Genomic DNA, 14,921 nt, shown 5'->3' with positions numbered 1-14,921 from the left:
CCGTTAACATATATCGGTCTTTTTCTTTTTTGATAGACAAGCTATCAATAGATTCTTTTTACTAAACTTCTTGGCTTTGGCTCATTTTGTGTGTTTTTCCTCATTTAGCTTACAAACTCGGGTAAGATGAATTCCATGAGAAATTTGAGTTATATTGTTAACATAAGCCGAGTTTTTCTTTTTTGGAATATTTTTGGGTTACTTTATGACTTCATGGTACTTAAAAAAGCCAATGAAACTAGAGCCTGACATACTGACAAAGTTATTCTAGTATTGAAAGACTAATCTAAGAGATGTTATGGGGATTAAGACACTTGGTTCAGGAGGGTTGGTGGCCTTTTTAATCAAAATAATATATATGCTAATATCTATTTAAGGTCTAAATTTAATTTAAAAAATGGGGATTTATAAATACCATACTTATAAGTACTTCCTTTAAAATCTTTAAGGTTGCAAGAAACAAAGGACTAAACTACATGGACACTTTGGATAGTGCTTTTAAGTTTGTTTTATAAAAAAGTTGTAAGTTGGACATGGATACAACTGATATAGTCCATTGACACCTGTAAAACACATCCAAGACTAACGTATTTGTTGTCTTGTTTGGATGGATGCAAGTGAGGACTCTATCCTTTCTTGGATTTTTTTTTGGCTTAAAGCTATTGTCTCTTAGATAGTACACTTGCTCCTACCACTTGGGAAGTAATTCTTTATTGGATCTCTATCATCGTATATTAGAATGTGGATTCATTCTCATATGCCATGTACAAAGATAATTCTAATACTGAGTTGTTTTTGTACTAATTTTTGCCTTTTCTATAAATCCAACTGTCTTTTGAATGTAACAGTTCATTTATGTCTTATTATATAATTTAAAACAGCTACTCACACGTCCTATACATAAGGGATTTTCATTACAGTTTTGAAAAAACTGGGACGCTCGCTTTAGAAACATTTTTGAATCTTGGTTTTATGTTTGGACCCACTGCCTTTAAATCCTTGATTGGTTGGCTGGTGTTAGGTGTGGTCCTACATAGGATAAGATTCTGGTATCCTGCTCACGGCTTTCGTGGTCTCTGACCTTGCCAATTTAAGGATTTGCAGGCCCAAACTACTCGACTAATCTTATATATACTTTCTTTAGGATCACAAACATTTAAAGTTGACAACCCGCATGAGGGTAAACCACGACCCGAGAAACATACAAAGATTTTATAACAAATTAGATTCTACCTAAAGGACCAATCTCCTAAAAATGCCCTAGCTGTTAGAACTAAACCTTTTTTACTTCGTTAGCATTGTAGTCATTTCAACGAAGTCGGGCTGTCATTAAGCCATGTGGGCAGCGCTAAAAAAAAATACGCAACGCTAAAACGCTCTAAAAAGGTGCGCCGTCATAAGATACACCGTCAAATCCCTTCGTGGCTTGCAGGCTCGCCTTCCTCCACGAGCTCATTCTGTCTACTACAGAGATGAGATTGGCAATGCTTCAACATCACATCTGCGTCTTGACAAGGACAAGACAAAGCTTCTATTTGATCCAAGGTACCCCTTGTTGGGGGGCTGGCATGTGACTTTTACTATTGGTTATGGAGTTCCTTTACAGGACTTTGTTTTTCGGGCAGCTGATGAGCAAAGATACCTGAGATTTCCTTTTGGATGCCCTATTCAAGATGTTGTTGTAAAGAAACTTGTGGTGAAGGCGGTGCTACCAGAAGGGTCGAAAGAACCTTCTATTCAGGTTCCATTTACTGTAGAGGAATCAAATGATGTCAAGTACAGCTATCTTGACAGTGTTGGAAGAACTGTTGTCATTTTGACAAAAAAGAACGTAGTGCAGGAGCATACTGTTTTCTTCGAGATATGCTTTAAGTTCAACCCAGTTGCAATGCTGGTTGAACCACTGATGCTGTTACTGGATTTTTTCTTTTTTTCATTGCCTGCGTTGCGTATGCTCGACTAGACTTTTCTATATCAAATTCCTCAGCTTCATACCAAGCTCGCATTTAGCGTGAAGAGCTTATCGATGTCGTCGGTCGGACTGCACTTATTGCAGGATATGCCCGACATGGACAGGGTCACGAAGCTCTGGGCTGTTTTCATCGCTTGTGAAGCGAGGGCCTCTCTCCGGATGCGGTCACCTATGCTTGTGCCTTGAAGGCATGCGGTATTATTCAAGACGTTGATCTGGGTAAACAAATTCATGATGAGATTGCTAGTCAGAGGTTGTTGGAGAAGAATGTCGTGCTTGGCAATGCGTTGGTATACATGTATGCTAATTGTGGTGTATTTTGGAAAGCACAACAAGTTCTGGACGAGCTTCCCAACCGGCATGTCATCTCTTGGACTGCATTAATTGCAGTATATGCCCAACAAGGCCAGGGCCAGGAAGCTTTGAATTGTTTCCATTGTATGCGAAGTGAGGGTTTCTTTCCAGATGCAGTCACCTATGCTTGCATTTTGAAGGCATGTGGCATTATGTGAGACATTGTATGGGAAAACAAATTCACGATGAGATTGTCAATCAGGGGCTGTTGTAAAGAACTGTCATGCTTGGCAATGATTTGGTTGACATGTATGCCAAGTGTGGTGTACTTTTGAAAGCTCAATAAGTCCTTGACGAGCTTCCTGATTGAGATGAGGTCTCTTGGAATGCATTGATTGCAGGTTATGCCCAACAGGGGCAAGGCCAAGAAGGCATGTGGCACTTTGAAAGACGTTCACACAGGAAAACAAATTCATGATGAGCTTGTTAGTCAGGGACTGTTCAACAAAAATGTCATGCTTGGTAATGCTTTGGTTGACATGTATGCCAAGTGTAGTGTACTTTCCGAAGCACAACAAGTTCTTGACGAGCTTTATGTCCGGCATGTAGTCTCTTGGAATGCATTGATTACAGGATATTCCCAACAAGATCAGGGCCAGGAAGTGATTGGCTGTTTTCATCAGATGCAAAGTGACTTTCACAGTTGAGCACCATCGTTCTTTCTTCCACCAGATTTGGACGTACGAAGCCACCAGTGAATTTTGATAGGCTTTGAATTGACACAAGCTGAAATATAAAAATTCTCGCTTCTTCCTAAAGTTCCTCCACCCAAATAGTCACAAGCTTATCTCCTTCATCCTCCATTGTCGTCTCTTGCAACGGGTTAAGAGTAGGAGATGCCCAGCATCGTTGATGCAAGGTGCATCGACGACAGACATTCAATCGCGCGGTGAGTAAGCATTATCATTCTGTTATTTTTGACATTTTTGACACTGCGAACGCAGTTAATGAACACACTGAGAATTGCACGCTGCCGTGGGAATGGCACGTTCCCTCGTATTATAAAAAATTGGGGAGTACTGTGAAAACTCCTCCGTGCAAGGAAACTTGCATGTTTTGTTTTTTTTTTAAACATAAAAAATGGAACAACAAACAATTAATAACATTGACATCTTGTATGATTACGAACATTGAGCTTGACAAACCTCTAACCCTCCTCGTGGTTTTCTGCAAGGTACCCCTCTGAAGCACTACGATCAGTATCTCATTCTTTCGAGGTACACCTTTGAACCACGGCAATCGGTGGCCTCTCCCTCTCCCTCTCTCTCTCTCTCTCTCTCTCTCTCTCTCTCTCTCTCTCTCTCTCTCTCTCTCTCTCTCTCTCTCTCTCTCTCTCTCTCTCTCTCTCTCTCTCTCTCTCTCTCTCTCTCTCTCTCTCTCTCTCTCTGTGTGTCATCCTTTCATAAACTTTTTTACTTGAGAAATTTTGAAATGGCATATACAGTTTTCAATATTTTGCTCGAGAAAGATTTAGAAGAGTTACAGCAACATGGAGAGGATGCCTCACTGGTATCTGGAGGGGGACGTATGCATGTAACTATGGATCGCTATGAGGTACCTTGTGATTACCAAATATTGACAGCCGCCTTTTGGTTTGAAAGAGCTTGCTAAGATTTCAATATGGGTCTTAATGCATCCATGCAAACACCTTAAGAGCCAAGATAGGATCAATAGGAATTGTCACTGTTGATTGTTTCACTTTGATTTGGGTCTGCAATGCAGTCTTGAAGAGTTAGTTTTGTTGGGACATTGTGAAATAGAATGCCTAGAATGTCGTAAAAAGAGGCTGGGATGCACACGTTCTGGGAGAAGCTCCTCACAAGTTCAAGAGTGGTATAGAAGCTCTTATGCAATTGAAGGCAGATAATCCAAAATTCAATGACCAATACTGTCCTCCGAAATTGAAAACTTGATGGTTTGTAGTATTTGGTAGACTTTTTATTGAGCATTATGAACCCATTCATATTTGTGATGAATTACATTGGAAAGAATTCACCTTCGAATTTTGAACTGCTTCTCAAATTTTCAGCCATGACCTATACCTACATACATTTCGCTCCAGCCATAGCGTGGGCTCTCCACTATGTCTCGTCACATAATCCTTGAGCATTGAGAGTCACTTATCCATATAGTTCATCACATGTATCTTTTGGTCCCATACATCATATTTACCACCCAAAATGATAATAAAAAATCACGTGTACCTTTGGTCCTACAGGTCATATTTGTCCATCCAAGACGATATTAAAAAATATACCCCTCTCTCTCTCTCTCTCTCTCTCTCTCTCTCTCTCTCTCTCCCTCCCTGCCCCCCAAGTTTTTGTCTTCTAGAGGTTCTTATTATCTCTTACCCTCAGACTCTGTGGCTAACAAAGCACTCTAGTTGGCTAGATAGGCCAAACATTGTGTTACTTATTACCCCAAATAATCCTTAACTTACTACCTAATATTGTCTATTGCAGATCAGGCTCGAGATACGCAGACGGGAAATTTTTGAAAATTTTCCATCTACTAACATAATATGGTGGAAGGGGGAGCCCTTTACACATGTCGCAATCTGCGACCTGAAGGCTAAAGTCCAAAACTAAAAGAAGCCCTTTTGCACGCGAAAGAGAGAGAGAGGGGAAGAGGGAGAGGCCGCCGAAGGCGGCCGGCTGTACTTCACTAACATAATATGGCAGAAGGGGGAGCCCTTTACACGTGTCGCAATCTGCGACCTGAAGGCTAAAGTCCAAAACTATAAGAAGCCCCTTTGCACGCGAAAGAGAGAGAGATAGCTCTAGCACATCTAGCCGGGCGGCCACTTTCCAGCCATCAAAAGATCCCATGGAATCCTAGCCGGCCGGCCGGCAATCTTGAGCACAACTTCTCCAGGCGGTTGACAGCCAACCCTTTTTTTTACCAACAAACTTGCCGGCCGGAGGATGGCCGTGATGCTTGAGCACAACGAAGGCAACCGGCCGGTCAGCCAAAATAGTTGTTTAGATTATATAGAGCTCCTTTTTTTTGTGTAGTTGCTTAGGAGCGTGCTACGATGGGATCCAATCCGTCAAAGACACCCGAGGATCGAACTCGGCCCCTCCACAGGCCATGCTCACATTGTCTATGAGGGTTCCCCAAGCCTCCATAGACTGATGCGGACACATACGTGCACACACACACACACATCCACACACATAACACAATGCGCACAATGCAAACTTTTTTTTTTGTTTTTATGATTAAAATGCATGCACACACGGCACTCCATAAAATGGTATTGGGTTTTTTCAAGAATAATGCTCCCACATGCACAAACCAAGAAATATAAAAATATATATATACATGTAACACAAGAATGTAAGATCACAAATATGCTCAAGAAATACAAACCCTAAATCTATCAAAAAAAGAAAACAAAGAACAACCTTTTTGCGAGCCTTCTTTCCTCAGTCTTGCATAAACCCGCAACACACAAGAAACAAATTTAGACAGATTGAAGCGATTGAATAAACACTCAACATGCATGAACACATGTGCCCCTAGGTACCTGCAAGCATCTCAAGCTCGTTGGGAATTGCGTGTAACAAAATCATTGAACAATGCTGCACGCATCTTGAGTCCAGCGGCCCGTTGTCGGGTTACCATTCGCCACCTTAAGGGCTCAACATCATTTGGACACTACAAGAGGTTGTGTGCTCTTGTGACGCTGTTAGCGATGGAAATACATTGGGTTTTTATAACCCCCGGCGTCGCTAAAACCGTCACTACGGGAGCGTCGCTATATGCGTCGCTATAAGCGTCTCTATATAGAGACGGTCATAGCGACGGTTATAGCGACGTTTACACAGAAGACTATAGCGACGCTCATAGTGACGCTACAGAGCCATAAATAGCGACAGTTATAGCGACGCCCGAGAGAATTTTCTTTTGGTGGATGCCCTGCCACCCATCAACCATATTGTACTTGATTCACTTTTTAAAAAAAGTGCCAGGGTAGATAATAGACCCAAAATAGTCACCCACAAGACGCATTGTTTGCAAAATTGACAATTGTACACATCATATGCAAAATGAATTGATTGGCAAATGTAATAATGACAATTGTACAACATCATAGGCATAAAGAATTGATTGGCAAAAGGAACTGCGGTGACAAATGTAATAATATACATGGTTCAAAAAGACGTATAAAATCCGTCTCATGATACATAAGCTATGAGAAACCCTAAACTAATGCTATCTAGCTACGGCTAAACTGACGTCGTCTAGTCAGACGTCTCATCGCGTCCAAGCGGCGTATCTGTCGGATTCTGCAAAAAAAGACAATAAGACAGCTTTCAGTAAGTATAAACATATAACGACATTTATAAAACAATACAAAAAATAAAAAAGAGTAAACCCTAATACTAACCATGCCGCCGCGAGAACTGAGAATGTCCATCAGGGCGTTTAAGCCCTTCCTGCCTGCGTACTCGCGCTCGTACGGTGTGGGATCACGTCCTGTCATCGACCACTGTCAAAACATACAAAGATTTCATTATGTTAGAATTAAAAAACTCATAAACCCTAAACTATCGAACATAAAGAGCAATGTGAAAACACTTACAAAATCGGCCTCAAATGATGCCCATCCACCGCTCCCCAAGTGGTGCGAGCTCCCTACCTCTACTCGCGCTCTGGCTGCATCCTTTTGTTGCTTCCACTTGTCGGGATTCTCGCGCGCTGCTTTCTTCGCATTCTTCCAATCTTCTTTGGCCAGCCAATCTGGCCTGTTCCACCCATTCTTGATTGCTTTTTGCACTTCGGAACGCTTGTGTTTGCAGTATTCGCGCATTCGAATCTTCATCAGGTCTTCATTGAAGCGCTGATCCCGTGTTGGAACGAGAAACTCATCATGAAGTATGCTGATGACTCTGTTTTTTAAATCACTTGGTACTTCACTCCATTTGTTTAGTATGTAGTGTCTAAACAGCTGAGAGCAAAGACCACGCATGCGCGAGATCACCTTCTTGCCATCATCATCCATGATGATGCCGCCGCTGAAGTCGATGGAGTAAGACAAGCCCTCTGGCCGGTGACGCGTGAACCTGGGTGTCCCGGTAGGGGTCTCTAGCGGCGTGTCAATGGGGGTACGGACGTCAGGTGTCTCCACCGGCGTCTGGGCCCCGAAGCGAGGAGTGTCAAGTGGGGTGGCTCCTGGCAGAGTAGGTAGAGGTGTGTAGCTTCTAGGAACAGTCAGCCGTGCAAAATCTGGCGTAGATGGCAATGCTGTGGCTGGTGTGGGGGCGGGCAAAGAAGGGGAGGGTAAAGAGTCTCGTCGAACACGAGGCGGTGTGGAGGCATCGGTGGTGGAATCCCCACAACAACCGCCACCGCCACCACTAGAGCGTCGGTGTCTAGACGAGTGTGAAGCTCGCCTCGTCGACGCCGAAGCTTCGGAGCGCGCCGAATGCTCCGAAAGAGAGGGAGATGCGGATGGAGTAGGAACGCGCGATGATGCGCCAGAGCGATGACGCTCCACGTACCACTGTCTCTGCTGCGGTGACAAAGAAGAAAGAAACTCCTCATCATCCATACCTGCATTAAACACACGAATATTTAAACTTAATATTGAATGAATAGAGTAGACAATGACGCAAAGACCATTAAATACAATGATGTAATGACGCATATACATACAATGACGCAATGAATTGAGTGATAGAAGAGGCAAGTCGAAAACTCAGAATTTTCAATCAAAAGATGTGAGCGCGAGTAGAAAAGAGCGTTATACACCATGGAAGGTACTTAGAGAGCCAGAGCTTTTACAACACGGAGCAAAATTGTTCAAATACAATATTTGTGGCTTTAAGAGATCTCTCTCTCATCCTCGCATAACTCAGCATAACTTCCTATATCTATATAGAGCTCTCCGTTTAAACACATATCCTCTGTTTCATTTTGTAGCTCCTCTGCATGCACCCCATATAGAGTAGTAGCATCTTGATGCTCGTCTGGCACCACCGCAGCGGCTTCTGATTGAGCATCTTCTCTGATCTCCTCCATTGATGCCGTTGTGATTGGCACATGGTAGCCTTCATACGTCCTTGCACTACGAGGGGCTACCTCTATGACGTACCACCAGTTTGATGTAGACTTTGTAGGATGAAATATTACCTGCCAGAGCCACATAACTTACATGAGAGCTTTCAAGCACATAACTTGTAAAAGGGGGATGTTAACTATTTACATACTTACTTGTTCACAATGCTCGGGTAGTACGAAAGTGTCTCTTAGGTCAGTCCATTTCTTAGTAGAATCCACCTCAAGAAAACCAGACTCTCCTCTACGCACAGTAGCGTTGCGACCCTCCATGATTATCTTGAACCATTGCACGTCAAACAAGTCGACAAAAAATCCTCTGTAATCGATCCTCAAAATCTTTTGCAGCGTGCCGAAGTAAGTGAGTTCCGTCACCACAGGATCTGCATCAGAGGAACGTCGTCGACTAGACTGTTCAAATTTTGCCATGATTCCACAATCTTGAGTAAAACGCTTTTTGTCGATTCGTTCCACCCTAAAATGTCGACCTTTACACCATGCTGCTGTGTATGACTTATACTACAACGAACAAAGATTATGAGTGGCCGTTCAAACGTTTATAAATAAAGTCACTTGCTAGTCGTACATTGCAAACTTACCTTGGTCACGCAACCCCAAGAGTACTCCCACTCTTCCTCAGTCACTTCGTCACCGCATTGTTGTGCGCTTTTCAATTGGTTGTGCAACCATCTTAAGCTCATGAAGGTTGGTAGGCTCTCCAGAACCGCTGGATAGTGCATCGGTGGTCGTCTTCCCTATCTCCACTCGATTCGTGCCCTTTGTCGCTCTTGCTTTGCATCCTCATATTGTGAAATCCACTTTTGCATCACTGGATTGTGAAGCATGCAAAATCGGTTGATTTTAGCCTCTAGATCTTCCGTCATCTTCTTCTCAACACTGAGATTGCACATGACAATCCCAGATATGCGCTCATCATCTATGGTTCGCCATAGCGTGTCCCGGGCTTTATCAAATCCGTCTAGCCACTCTCCAATGTACACTAGGGACTCTGATACCAACCAACCTTCTGCCATGCTACCCTTCGGACGTGCCTTTTGACGCACATATCCCTTAAGCGTTTTCATGAAACGTTCTAAGAAGAATATCCATCTAGAATGAACTATGCCAGCTATTTCCACCTCATCAACTATGTGAACAAGAAGATGCACCTGAATGGTTAGCATTGTAGTAGGAAAATGTTTCTCAAACATGCACACAAGCTCCGCAGCATTTAGTTTGGCGAATGGTATGGAGTCTACGTTGATCTCCTTTTGTGAGATCCATTGCACCAGCTTTGCAAGTTTGTAGATTGTGTTACGGATGTCGAGAGACAAACATCCCTCAATGGCAACCGGTAAAATAAACTGTAAAGTATGTGCAGCAATGATATTAAAGTCCACATTTTATGCAATGATATTAAAGTCCACTATGAACGTACCTGACACATTTTATGCCAATCGTGTGACTTCAAACCGGTAAGCTTTCCTTCTTTAGTAAAACACGTTCGGAGCGAGTGCATTACGCCAGTGGGGGTCCGCAAAGATTGAATGGTCTCTTTTACTTTGCGTTCTTGGGCTCCTGTGAAAATCCATGGTGCTTTAGGGAGTTTTATCGATCCATCAGACGCTGTTTGCGGCCAATATTGCTCCATACGATCCACATTTCTAAGGTCAACTCTGGCTCCCAAATTATCTTTCTTGCCGGTCAGATGGTCCCATAGTAGATTACCCACATTCTTGAATATGTGCATTGGATCGAGCAAGTGATTGATCATGAGTCGGGGCCAGTATGGTAACTCGTACCATAGAGATAGTCTCTTCATCCCTGGAGGCAATCCGTCATCTCACATCTCCTTCTGCTCTAACCATGCTTGTGCAGACATCCTTGGTGGCTCTCTTCCGAAAAAGCCGTCGCGTAACACATGATTCTCTGGAAGATACGCTTGATGACCTTCGTAGATTTGCTTCTTCAGTGAGGGTGCCCTGCGTGCATTCAGTCTAGGTCCACATGTGACACATGCTCTGTATCCGCTTGTTTGAAGCCCTGCATGTATACATATGATAATAGATCAACTATGGGAAAAAACAAGATTTACAGTGTCTGAGTGAGGAGTGTCAATAGATCACCTGAGCATTCTGTTAGCCCGGGATAGTCATGCATGGTCCACATTAGAATGCCTCTGATCAAAGCATTCCGTCGTCCTGTGTGTCGGCTCATATCCACCACCTCTATGCCAATCCACAATTGTTGTAGCTCTTCCAATAGTGGACGAAGATACGCATCCATATTCCCCACTTTATATCTCCCTGGCACAATCAAGCTTAGCCATAGGTGCCCCTTCTTCGTAGTCAACCACGGGGGAATGTTGTAGTTGACGATGACAACGGGCCATACACTGTAAGATGTTGATCTTTGACCAAATGGATTTACGCCATCCATAGCCAGGCCTAAGTGCAAATTTCGAGCTTCCCTGGCAAAATCCGACCATGTTCCATCTATATGTTTCCAGGCTACGCAATCTGCAGGAATTCGTAGCACACCATCCGAAGATTTATTCTCCTCATGCCATGATGCTAGGGCGGCCATGGACTTACATTCGAAGAAATGCTTGATGCGAGGAAGCAGAGGGAAATGTCGCAAAACCTTTTGTGGAATTTTTGTCCCATGGAGATCTACTCGATATCTTTCGGAATCACATTTCGGACACTTCTCCATGTCTATGTATTCCCCTCTGAAAAGAATGCAGTCATTAGGACAAGCGTGGATAGAATTGTAATCCATCCCCAAGTTTCGCAAAATCTTTCTTGCTTCATCTCGGGAATCTGGCATCACATTGTCAGCTGGTAGTATGTGCTCTTTCAGCAATCTACACAACATAAAAATATGATACAGTCGTGTAAAAATCTATCAGATCATTATACATTTAGAGTTTTATTAAAGTAAACTAATTGTAATAGATCACCTGAAAAGCGTTGTGACGCTAGTGTCACTCCATCCAAACTTTGCCTGCATGTTGAGAAGAACCAGGAGTGCTTTCAATCTAGACATACGTGCTCCATTATACAATGGCGTATCGGCTTCACTTTTCATATCATCATAGATAAGCCTTTCTGAATCCATGATCGTCTCGATCATTTCATCAATCTCGGGCTCAAACATTGCCTCGTTGGGAATGTGCTTTGCATGATCATCCCCCGAGCTGTCAGAGGCTACATCTTGTGGCCTCACATATGCTGCTTGACCAAAGCGCCTGCGAACACGTCTATTGGGTTGCAAGATTGCTGCTTGTTGGCCAGCGTGAGAGTCCGACGAGTTATAATTGGAAACAACTCGATCTATAATAGATGGATCGAACTCGCCAAATTCGCGAACGTGCTGCAAAGAAACACGTTGTCCGTCGCACAGCATGCTTGCATTGATTACAAGGACATAAGACCCTCGTTGAGAGATAGGTGTTTCGGTTGGACGGTCCCACATCCTCGTCACTACTCATAATGAGGATAAAAAACTTATAACCTGGACAACAAATTTAATATTCTATTGGCATTCTTCGTCTTATCTCTCTCTCTCTCTCTCTCTCTCTCTCTCTCTCTCTCTCTCTCTCTCTCTCTCTCTCTCTCTCTCTACCTCACATTCTCTAGTCATGTCCAATCCCCACACACCTCGGTCTAGAGGTGCACGGAGATCAGAACCACCGGGTTATAATCTCGTCTTTATTGGTCAATACCTATATTTGTGGGTACAAGAAATCTACACACCCACGTCTACATGATACTGCATGTAGTGGACAAAACCCCTTTGCCTCTTCTCTAGCTGTAGCACTTCACAGCATCTTAACATCTTTTCACAGTAGATCTTTTCACTATTAGTCTAACTCTAAACCCTAAACCGTAAGTAATTCTTGCGTGGACTCGATCTAACGTAAATAAGCGTAAATCTAACTAAAAATAAACCTAAATCTAATTTAACGTAAGTCTACATCTAACCTAATCTTTAACGTCTTTTGGGATAGTTTCCTACGACGTTAAAACTCTCTTCTTCTTGTGTGTGTGTGTGTGTGTGTGGGTAAACCTAAATAAACCTAAGTCTAATCTAATATAACATAAATCTAAATCTAACGTAAATTATGTTATATTAAAAACAAAGAACTAAACTAACAGGGATTATAAGAACCTTAAAACTGATTTAACACCTTCTTCCCTATCTTCTGAAGACATTTCACCAGTACTTTTGGATCGACGGAGCCCACCATGAGTGAAGGCAGCAATACCCTATATTCCATTGAGGGCTTTCTTCACCCGCTTCATGCAGGCATCGTAGTCTATGGAGACCTAAATCTAATCTAATATAACGTAAATCTAAATCTAGCGTAAATAAACGTAAATCTAGTTAAAAATAAACCTAAATCTAATTTAATGTAAGTCTACATATAACCTAATCTTTAACGTCTTTTAAGATAGTTTCCTACGACGTTATAACTCTCTTCTTCTTGTGTGTGTGCGCGTGTGTGGATGTGTGTGCCAATAAAAAGAGATAAATGGTATAACCTTTCTATCACCCATGCCAAGTATGATAGATTGATTATGCCATTTCCCTCTTGAATAATTGGTCTTGAGTTCAACTCCTCGTCGGCTAGATCTTTAGGTCTTTTAATTTTAATTAGTTTCCTAAGACGTTAAATTAGTTTCTCTCTCTTTCTCTCTCAATGTGTGTGCGTTTTTTTGGATCGTATGCATGTTTTCTCTCTCTTTTCCTCTCTCAATGTGTGCATTTTTTGTTTATGCATGTTCTCTCTCTCTTTTCCTCTCTCAATGCGTGCGTTTTTTGTTTATGCATGCTCTCTCTCCCTTTTCCTCTCTCAATGTGTGTGTGCATTCTTTGTTTATGTATGTGTGTGTGCGTTTTTGTTTTTGTTTGTACTCTCTCTCTCTCTCTCTCTCTCTCTCTCTCTCTCTCTCAAAAACACTATGTGTGTGTGTGTGTGTGTGTATGTGTGTGTGTGAGAGAGAGAGAGAGAGGGAGAGAGAAAGAGGGGAAGGGAACATGAGAATGAGGAGAGGGAAGGAGAATACTTGGCTCTCCTTCCTCTCCTAGTGTGTGTGTGTGTGTGTGTGTGTGTGTGTGTGTGTGTGTGTGTGTGTGTGTGTGTGTGGAGAAGAAAGAGAGAGAGAGAGAGAGAGAGAGGGAGAGCGTTACCTGCTCCTTGCTTGAGGGCGCCGAAAAACTCAGATCTGAGATCTGAGTTTTTGGGCGCGCTCGGTTATTTTTTTAGCCCAGCCGGCGTCGCTATGAGCGTTGCAAATTTCTTTGTAAATTTGCGACGCTCATAGCGACGTCGGAAATTTTTTTTTGAGCGTCGCTGTGTGAGCGTCGCTAATATGAATAGCCTCTTGTAGTGGGATGCGGATCATTAGCATCACCGGGCTCAGGTTCTCCTTTTGCTTGAACGTAATTATGCAATACACAACATGCTATTACCACATTTGGTGCAAAAGGAAAATTCACATTGAGACCTCGCAAAATGCGCCATCGGTTCTTCAATATGCCAAATGCATTTTCTACCTTGACCCTACCCTTTGCAACTTGTTTGTCGAATGCATTCTTGGTAGCCAAGTCCTGTCGTGCTTTTGACTTGAATGCTTTGAGTAAAAAATTAGTGGGTTTATATGCAGAGTCTCCAACAATGTAAGGGCTAATGGACACCCTATTCAGTTCTATGAGTGGTCTACTCAGAACCTCACAAGCTTTCATTTTTCTATAGACTGATGAGCTCTTGAACACGGTAGAATCGTGTGAGCCTCCTGGTGCATTGCAAACAACATCCCAAAACATTTTCTTTGAGTCCACTATGCCTTGTAGCAAAACGCTATGAAATCCATGGCGGCTAACATACTGTGCTGGAAAGAATTCGTGGACCGGTTTCCGGGCCATCTTGATGTGTGTGCCAACAACGCAACACACATATTGAGAAGACCAGTGATTGCTTCAAAGTCACTAATGATTTGTGCAAGGCGTGCTCCTAAAGGAACTACAATCTGACATCTATTCAACATTTCTTGTTTACATAGGATACCGACTATCAATTGGGTGTACTTTCGGATTGTGGAATCCCCTAATCCGAATAATTGTGACAGCGTACGAGAGGAGTGACCATGTGCGAAATGCCAAAGCACACAAGCAAGTGCAAGGTCAGCTTGGATAGGATCCCTACGGAACTCTATCACCTCTCCACATGGAAGATGGGGCAAAATGAGGTCCTTCAGCTCATGGAAAGCTTCGAATGCCATTCTATAGTACATCCTAAAAGTGGTTTGGTTTTCAACACAAGACGCACTCCAAAATCCAGAGTGAATGGAATGCCAAAACACAACTTGTCTTGGGTAGCACCACCACATGCGTGGCCGAGTAGACAATAAACCATCTTCCAACAACATGCACACAGATGACACACATAATAACATGAAAGAGATGAATAGGAAGTATGTGTCTGGGGTGCTCGCACCTGGGCATACAAGACGAGAAATGTCTTCAT

The 14,921-nt window shown here is 42.8% G+C and overlaps 1 pseudogene; it reads left to right on the top strand.

The window, feature by feature from the left end:
* The first annotated feature begins 298 nt into the window (after window positions 1-298).
* On the top strand, window positions 299-4,193 carry LOC147449226 (dolichyl-diphosphooligosaccharide--protein glycosyltransferase subunit 1B-like; annotated as a pseudogene).
* The last annotated feature ends 10,728 nt before the right edge of the window (window positions 4,194-14,921 follow it).

This window comes from Adiantum capillus-veneris, chromosome 10, assembly GCF_014529385.1.
Source record: "Adiantum capillus-veneris isolate H3 chromosome 10, ASM1452938v2, whole genome shotgun sequence".
Lineage (NCBI taxonomy): Eukaryota > Viridiplantae > Streptophyta > Polypodiopsida > Polypodiales > Pteridaceae > Adiantum > Adiantum capillus-veneris.
Note: the sequence above shows the minus strand (reverse complement) of the source record. Positions and strands in the feature narration are given on the sequence as shown.